Raw genomic sequence first — 8,962 nt, forward strand, 5'->3', positions numbered from 1 at the left:
GACACAGACACCCCACCATCTAGAAGGACAAGGGCAGCAGGCACTTGAGAACCCATCAATTTTCTCTCCAACCACCCTGACTTGGAACTATATCAACATTGCGGATTTTCACGGGGGGGTTTTCAGATTAACTTCATTGTAGTGTTAATGTAAGTCTATTTGTGGCACTAATAAATGGACTTTCCTTCACTGTCACTGGGTCAAAATCCTGGCACTGCCTACCTAACAGCACTGAAGATGTACCTATGCCACATGGACTGCATTGGTTCAAGAAGGCAGCTCACCACCACCTTCTCAAGGGCAACTAGGGATGGGCAATATATATTGGTCCAGCCGGCGATGTTCACATCCCATGAAAGATTATTAAAAATTATCATATTCTTAAACTCTTAACTGGTCTATGCGCAACTCAAGTTCCATGTAATGTGATTAAGTTTTATGTTCTTTGAAGTAGCCTACTAAGCCACTCTGTTGCAGATACGATCTCAGAAAAGCGCTTAGCACGACCGTCCCAGGATAATCAGAAACAGACAATGAAAGCAGCATAGTCAGTGTGAACCACATCCCCGTAACAAAAAGAAGTAAATTCACACTTTAAATTACTTTTCCGGATTTCCGTGAATCTATAATGTGGCAGAGCATGAGCAGGAGGAAAGCGAGTCATCTCTGACTAAAATGAATTATAAAATAGTTATTCTTATTTTTATAATAGCATGTTTAAATAATTCAATAATTTTCAGAGAGTTTCCATCCTGACTTGGAAATATATCGCTGTTCCTTCACTGTCGATGGATCAAAATCATGGAATTCCCTCCCCAGCAGCACATTGGGTGTACCTACACCTCAGGGACTGTGGTGGTTCAAGAAGGCAGCTCATCACCACCTTCTCAAGGGCAGTTATTTTGGGCAGCGTGGTGGCACGGTAGTTAGCATTGCTCCCTCACAGCTCCAGGCACCCGGGTTCAATTCCAGCCTGGGGTGACTGTCTGTGTTTGCCTGTGTCTCCGTGGGTTTCCTCCCATAGGCCAACGATGTGCAGGTTAGGTGGATTGGCCATGCTAAATTATCCCAAGATGTATAGGTTAGGGAAATTAGCAGGATTAATATGTGAGTTCATGGGGTTAGGGAGTGGGTAAGATGCTCTTTCAGATAGTCGGTGCAGATTTGAAGGGCAGAATGGCCTCTTCTGTACTGTAGGGATTTTATGAAAGTCAACTCTCTCAACAAGTATTCCAATATTGGTCATGCTAAATTGCCTCTTGGTGTCCATGGATGTGCAGGTTGAGGGGATTAGCCATGCTAAATTGCCCCTTAATGTCCAAAAATCTGCTGGTTAGGGGGATTAGCAGGGTAAATATGTGGGGTTACAGGGATAGGCCTGGGTGGGACTGTTGTAGATGTGGGCTCAATGGCCTCCTTCTGCACTGTTAAAACTGACACTCCAGCACAGTACTGAGGGGAGTCTGCATTGCTGGGGGTCCCTCTTTAGAATGACATGGGAAAACTGAGGCCCTGTCTGTCTTCTCAGGTGGATACAATAGATCCACTGAGAGGAAAAGCAGTACAGAGGGAGTACAGCAATGTTGGGTGTTCTGAATGAAATAGACTGTTAGATTGTTTATTTATTTGTCACAAACAGGCTTACATTAACACTGCAATGAGGTTACTATGAAAATCCCCGAGTCTCCGCACTCCGGTGCCTGTTCAGGTACATTGAGGGAGAATTTAGCACAGCCAATGCACCTAACCAGCACGTCTTTTGGACTGTGGGAGGAAACCGGAGCACCCAGAGGAAACCCACATAGACACAGGGAGAATGTGCATACTCCGCACAGATAGTGACCCAAGCCGGGAATCGAACCTGGCTCCCTGGTGCTGTGAGGCAATGGGTATAATGGGTATAATAAGAACATAAGAACTAGGAGCAGGAGTAGGCCATCTAGTCCCTCGAGCCTGCCCCGCCATTCAATAAGATCATGGCTGATCTGAAGTGAATCAGTTCCACTTACCTGCCTGCTCCCCATAACCCTTAATTCCCTGATTGATCAGAAATCCATCTATCCGTGGCTTAAACATATTCAACGAGGTAGCCTCCACCACTTCAGTGGGCAGAGAATTCCAGAGATTCACCACCCTCTGAGAGAAGAAGTTCCTCCTCAACTCTGTCCTAAACTGACCCCCCTTTATTTTGAGGCTGTGCCCTCTAGTTCTGGTTTCCTTTCTAAGTGGAAAGAACCTCTCCACTTCTACTCTATCCAGCCCCTTCATTATCTTATAGGTCTCTATAAGATCACCCCTCAGCCTTCTAAACTCCAATTGTGAGGCTCCAATTGTCCTCTAGAAGGATGTAATCAATCATAAGACCATAAGACTTAGGAGCAGAATTAGGCCACTCGGCCCATCGCGTCTGCCCCGCCATTCAATCATGGCTGATATTTTTCTCATTCCCCTTCTCCTGCCTTTTCCCCTTATTAATCAAGAACCTATCTATCTCTGTCTTAAAGACACTCAATGACGTGGCCTCCACAGCCTTCTGCAGCAAAGAGTTCCGCAGATTCACCACTCTCTGGCTGAAGAAATTCCTGAGGTAACTCCATTGCAGTGTTAATGTAAGCCTACTTGTGACACTGATAACCAAACTTTAAAATTGAACTTCAGAACTCTTGAAAGCAAAAACATAGACACAATGGGCTGAATGGCTTCTAGGTTAGGATTGTTTCCACTGGAGTTCAGACGAATGGGCGGGATCTCATAGAGACGTATAAAATTCTAACCGGACGAGATAGTAGATGCAGGGAGGATGTTCCCGATGGTGGGAGAGTCCAGAACCAGGGGTCACAGTCTGAGGATTCAGGGTAGACCATTTAGGATGGAGGTGAGGAGACATTTCTTCACCCAAAGAGTGATGAGCCTGTGGAATTCATTACCACAGGAGGTAGTTGATGCCAAAACATTGAATGCATTCAAGAGGCGGTGAGATATAGCACTTGGGGCGAATAGGATCAAAGATTTTGGGGAGAAAGCAGGATTAGGCTATTGAGTTGGACGATCAGCGATAGTCGTGATGAGTTTTATGGAACCTAAGTTAGGCCGCACTTGGAATATAGTGTTCAATTCTGGTCGCCACACAACCAGAGGATGTGCAGGTTTTGGAGAGGGTACAGAAAAGATTTACCAGGATGTTGCCTGGTATGGAGGGCATTAGCCATGAGGAGAAGTTGGATGGGATTTATCCAAGGATTCTCTGGGAGGCAAGAGAAGTGATTGCAGAGCCTCTGGCTCTGATCTTCAGGTCGTCGTTGGCCTCTGGTATAGTACCAGAAGATTGGAGGTTAGCGAATGTTGTCCCATTGTTTAAGAAGGGGAACAGAGACTTCCCCGGGAATTATAGACCGGTGAGTCTCACTTCTGTTGTCGGCAAGATGTTGGAAAAAATTATAAGGGATAGGATTTATAGTTATTTGGAGAGTAATGAATTGATAGGTGATAGTCAGCATGGTTTTGTGGCAGGTAGGTCGTGCCTTACTAACCTTATTGAGTTTTTTGAGAAAGTGACCAAGGAGGTGGATGGGGGCAAGGCAGTGGACGTGGTATATATGGATTTTAGTAAGGCGTTTGATAAGGTTCACCATGGTAGGCTTCTGCAGAAAATGCAGATGTATGGGATTGGGGGTGATCTAGGAAATTGGATCAGGAATTGGCTAGCGGATAGGAAACAGAGGGTGGTGGTTGATAGTAAATATTCATCATGGAGTGCGGTTACAAGTGGTGTACCTCAGGGATCTGTTTTGGGGCCACTGCTGTTTGTAATATTTATTAATGATCTGGATGAGGGTATAGTTGGGTGGATTAGCAAATTTGCTGATGACACCAAAGTCGGTGGTGTGGTAGACAGTGAGGAAGGGTGTCGTAGTTTGCAGGAAGACTTAGACAGGTTGCAAAGTTGGGCCGAGAGGTGGCGGATGGAGTTTAATGCGGAGAAGTGTGAGGTAATTCACTTTGGTAGGAATAACAGATGTGTTGAGTATAGGGCTAACGGGAGGACTTTGAATAGTGTGGAGGAGCAGAGGGATCTAGGTGTATGTGTGCATAGATCCCTGAAAGTTGGGAATCAAGTAGATAAGGTTGTTAAGAAGGCATATGGTGTCTTGGCGTTTATTGGTAGGGGGATTGAATTTAGGAGTCGTAGCGTTATGTTGCAACTGTACACAACTCTGGTGCGGCCGCACTTGGAGTACTGTGTGCAGTTCTGGTCCCCACATTACAGGAAGGATGTGGAGGCTTTGGAGAGGGTGCAGAGGAGGTTTACCAGGATGTTGCCTGGTATGGAGGGGAGATCCTATGAGGAGAGGCTGAGGGATTTGGGATTGTTTTCGCTGGAAAGGCGGCGGCTAAGAGGGGATCTTATTGAAACATATAAGATGATTAGAGGTTTAGATAGGATGGATAGTGATAGCCTTTTTCCTCTGATGGAGAAATCCAGCACGAGGGGGCATGGCTTTAAATTGAGGGGGGGTAGTTATAGAACCGATGTCAGGGGTAGGTTCTTTACCCAGAGGGTGGTGAGGGATTGGAATGCCCTGCCAGCATCAGTAGTAAATGCGCCTAGTTTGGGGGCGTTTAAGAGATCCGTAGATAGGTTCATGGACGAAAAGAAATTGGTTTAGGTTGGAGGGTCACAGTTTTTTTTTTTAACTGGTCGGTGCAACATCGTGGGCCAAAGGGCCTGTTCTGCGCTGTAATGTTCTATGTTCTATGTTCTATGTTCTAAACTTGGTTTGTTCTCACTAGAACGACGGAGGTTGAGGGGCAACCTGATAGAAATCTACAAGATTGTGAGGGGCATGGACAGAGTGGATAGTCAGAAGCTTTTTCCCATGGTGGAAGAGTCAATTACTAGGGGGCACAGGTTTAAGTTGCGAGGGGCAAGGTTTAAAGGAGATGTACGAGGCAGAATTTTTACACAGAGGGTGGTGGGTGCCTGGAACTTGCTGCCAGGGGAGGTAGTGGAAGCAGATATGATAGTGAGTTTTAAGGGGCGCCTGGACAAGTACATGAATAGGATGGGAATAGGGGGATATGGTCCCCGGAAAGTTTTTAGTTCAGCCGGGCAACCTGGTCGGTGCAGGCTTGGAGGGCCGAAGGGCCTGTGCTATAATTTTCTTTGTTCTTTGTTCTTTGAATGCCAGAGCAGGCTTGAAGGGCCGAATGGCCTCCTCCTGCTCCTATCTTCTATGTTTTCTATGTTTCTGTGCTCTATGATGCGTGGTTGATTATTTGGCCCTCTGTATCGGCGAATTGCGACGGCTTGCTTTGTCTCTGAAGCGACTGATCAGCTGAACCATGTCCTCTGTGTAACACTCACTGAAAGAGATATGATGGAAAGTGACATTAATATGGTCTGCTCGGTGGTGGAAACATGTGCAGTTATTAATGCTGCCTGTGATACCTGATTACACACTGAAACAACAGGGCCTGCTTTCTATCTTACTGCTTCGAAATATCAATATACATGACACAAGAACTGCAATCAAAGCAGAAATATGCAAATTTAAATAATGTATCAATTAATTTTTCAGACTATATCTTTTCTGCATAATTTATTTTTTATCCAATTGCATCAAACTTTCAGGACTCGAACTGTATTTGGAAACAATGATGGAGCCGACGAGAACAGGAGTATTTAGGTGAACATCAATTATTTTCAATTGTTCTTTTCTCAGCTTCATGTTCATTTAGCCCCGCCGAGATAAGGGAGGACCATAGGCTACAACTAAATTGTACAAGGCCCGATCAAGGAGTGATGTTTGGAGGGGGTGCTACATGCAGTGAGCAATGGTGTCTGGGACTGCCTGTCCTCTTGTGCAGTGGACACTGAGCCTCGGATCCTCTGGACTCCTTGGAGTGTGGACCGGACTTCGGCAGCACCCATACTAAAATTGGAACGATACAGAGAAGGTTATCATAGCAAGGATGACACACAAATTTGTGAAATTTCCATATTTAGGACAGCTCGGTGGCGCAGTGGTTAGCACTGCTGCCTCACAGCGCCAGGGACCCGGGTTCAATTCCCGGCTTGGATCACTATCTGTATGGAGTTTGCGCGTTCTCCTCATGTCTGCGAGGGTTTCCTCCGGGTGCTCCGGTTCCCTCCCACAGTCCAAGGATGTGCTGGTTAGTTGCATTGGCCATGCTAAATTTTCCCTCAGTGTACCTGAACAGGCACCGGAATGTGGCAACTAGGGGATTTTCACAGTAACTTCATTGCAGTGTGAATGTAAGCCTACTTGTGACTAATAAATAAACTTTAAACTTTACATTATTCATGTATTTGTCCAGAAGCCCCTTAAAAGTCACTATCATAATCTGCCTCTACTACCTCACCCGGCAGTGAGTTCCAGGTGCCCACCACCCTCTGTGTAAAAAACTTGCCTGGTACATCTCCTTTAAACCTTGCCCCTCACACCTTAAACCGATGCCCCTTAGTAATTGACTCTTCCACCTTGGGAAAAAGCTTCGGAATATCCGTTCTGTACACATCTGTGTGAGGAAGCCGGAGCACCCGGAGGAAACCCACACTGACACAGGGCGAAAGTGCAAACTCAGAGACCTAAGGCCGGAATTGAACCTGGGTCCCACGGGCTGTGAGGCAGCAGTGCTAACCATTGTGCTGCAGTCTGTTTTACAGTGCCGGGGATGGCTTGCTGCTGGCCGCCAGTAGGATCTTCCAGTTGCTGTTGCTGCTGTTTTGCAAGCCTCATCTGTCCCACCTTTGGGATAACTGCCATTGTGGGGGTGAGGTGAGGGGTGGCGGAGGGGGGCGGGGGGGGGGAGCGGTGGAGTGGATGGTGTCTCTTTTGGTGGGACTGGATGACCCCACCAGCAGAAAATCCTGCCCCACATAAATGCAAGTTTGATTTTCTTTAGAGATCTTTCTCTGAGACATTGGGATCAACCACTGAGTGATTTGATTTATTATTGTCACATGTATTAACACACAGTAAAAAGTATTGTTTCTGGCGCGCTATACAGACAAAACATACCATTCATAGAGAAGGAAACGAGAGAGTGCAGAATGTAGTGTTTCAGGTAGAAGAAAGAATGTCCGGGGTGTGTGGGGGTCCTTAATTATGCTGGCTGCTTTGCCGAGGCAGCGGGAAGTGTAGACAGAGTCAATGGATGGGAGGCTGGTTTGTGTGATGGATTGGGCTACATTCACGACCTTTTGCAGTTCCTTGCGGTCTTGGGCAGAACAGGAGCCCATACCAAGCTGTGATACAACCAGAAGGAATGCTTTCTATGGTGCACCTATAAAAGTTATTGAGAGTCGTAGCTGACATGCCAAATTTCCTTAGTCTTCTGAGGCGTGGACTAGAGGCAACTGCATGTCGAACCAGGGAGGGGAAGAACAGTTATGTTCACTCGTGAACTAGTTAGGATCCTTACAGCAATGTTGCAACTTTCACAGTCATTTCCATTCTGACAGCTGGCCAGGACTTGTTGTTTACCACCAAGCCGCAGTAAAACCAAGCTTTCCCATTCTACTTGGCCCTTCATGCACCATCTAGTAATGCCAGCTTTCTGAGCCTGGGGGGAATTCCCACACCACAGTCCTTCCCTGTCTCTGCTTAAACAGCATCTACATCCGGATCATAATCCTCACATTCTGGAAATGGATCTTGGCCATGGTGGATTGGCCATGCTAAATTGCCCGTTCATGTCCCAAGATGTATAGGATGTGTGTAGGGGCTGCTATAAAATCCCACCCAGAGTGTACTAATGGCCTTAGCAGGCCCAAAACACTTAACAATCAATCAAGTATTTCTCTGAAGGGCAGTCACTATAACATGCAAACCAGGCCATTCAAATTGCTCACAGAAAGACTCTTCAAATAGCAATGAGAGAATCGATTTCCTTTCACAGTGATGTTGGTTGAGGGATGCACGATGGCCAATTTGGTGAGGAAAACGTGCCATAAAATAGTGCCATAGGATCCTTTACATCCGCCTGAGAGGCAGATCGAAACTTGCTTTGATGTCTCATCTGAAAGATTCTCTCAGCACCGTGCTGGACAGTCAGCCTAGATTTTTCCCTCAAGCCCGTGTGGTGGGATTATGAACCCAAAGCCCTCTGGCTCACAGGTTGTGAGCCACTGAGCCACAGCTGATGGCAGCGCAAGGCAATAAATGCAGCCTCGTTCATCGAGCTTGTAAAATAATCAGCAGCTTCTCCATGAAGGAGCCAGATGAAGGAAGAGCGACTGAAGATCCATCGGTTAAGAAAGGCAGCGACTGAGCAATGAAATGAAATGGAACCCAAGTGTATTGTGTACACTTTTGGTCACCCTGTTACAGGAAAGACATTGCTAAACTGGAAAGAGTGCAAAGAAGATTCACTTGGATGTTGTCAGGACTTGTGGGCCTGAGTTATGGGGAGAGGATGGCCAGGCAGGGACTTTATTCCTGATTAAGAGTTTTTGAGAGTTATTCGGGAGGCACAACAGAACTTCATCCCAAGGGACAGGAAACATGCTGAGGGGAGGTCGAGGCACCCGTGGCTGACGAGGGAAATCAAGGACAGCATGAAAGCAAAAGAAAAAGCATATAAAGTGACAAGGATTAGTGGGAAGCCAGAGGATTGGGAAGCCTTTAAAAGCAAGCAGGGACAACTAAAAAAGCAATAAGGAGGGAGAAGATGAAATATGAGTGCAAGCGAGCTAGTAATATAAAAGAAGATAGGAAGAGTTTTTTTCAATATATAAAAAGTAAGAGAGATGCAAAAATAGCCATTTGACCACTGGAATATGATGCTGGAGAAGTAATAATGGGAAATAAAGCAATGGCAGAGGAAAGGAATAGTTACTTTGCATCAGTCTTCATGGTGGAAAATGCCAGTGGGATGCCAGAGCTCCAGGAGAGTCAGGGGGCACAGGTGAGTGTAGTGGCCATCACTAAGGAGAAGG

General features: G+C 46.2%; 1 non-coding gene across 1 annotated transcript; it reads left to right on the forward strand.

Annotated features, from left to right (window-relative positions):
* The first annotated feature begins 5,904 nt into the window (after positions 1–5,904).
* Positions 5,905–6,007, forward strand: LOC144495403 (U6 spliceosomal RNA). The gene has a single exon (XR_013498252.1). It is a non-coding gene; the product is annotated as a U6 spliceosomal RNA (small nuclear RNA).
* The last annotated feature ends 2,955 nt before the right edge of the window (positions 6,008–8,962 follow it).

The sequence above is a fragment of the Mustelus asterias genome, chromosome 6, assembly GCF_964213995.1.
Source record: "Mustelus asterias chromosome 6, sMusAst1.hap1.1, whole genome shotgun sequence".
Lineage (NCBI taxonomy): Eukaryota > Metazoa > Chordata > Chondrichthyes > Carcharhiniformes > Triakidae > Mustelus > Mustelus asterias.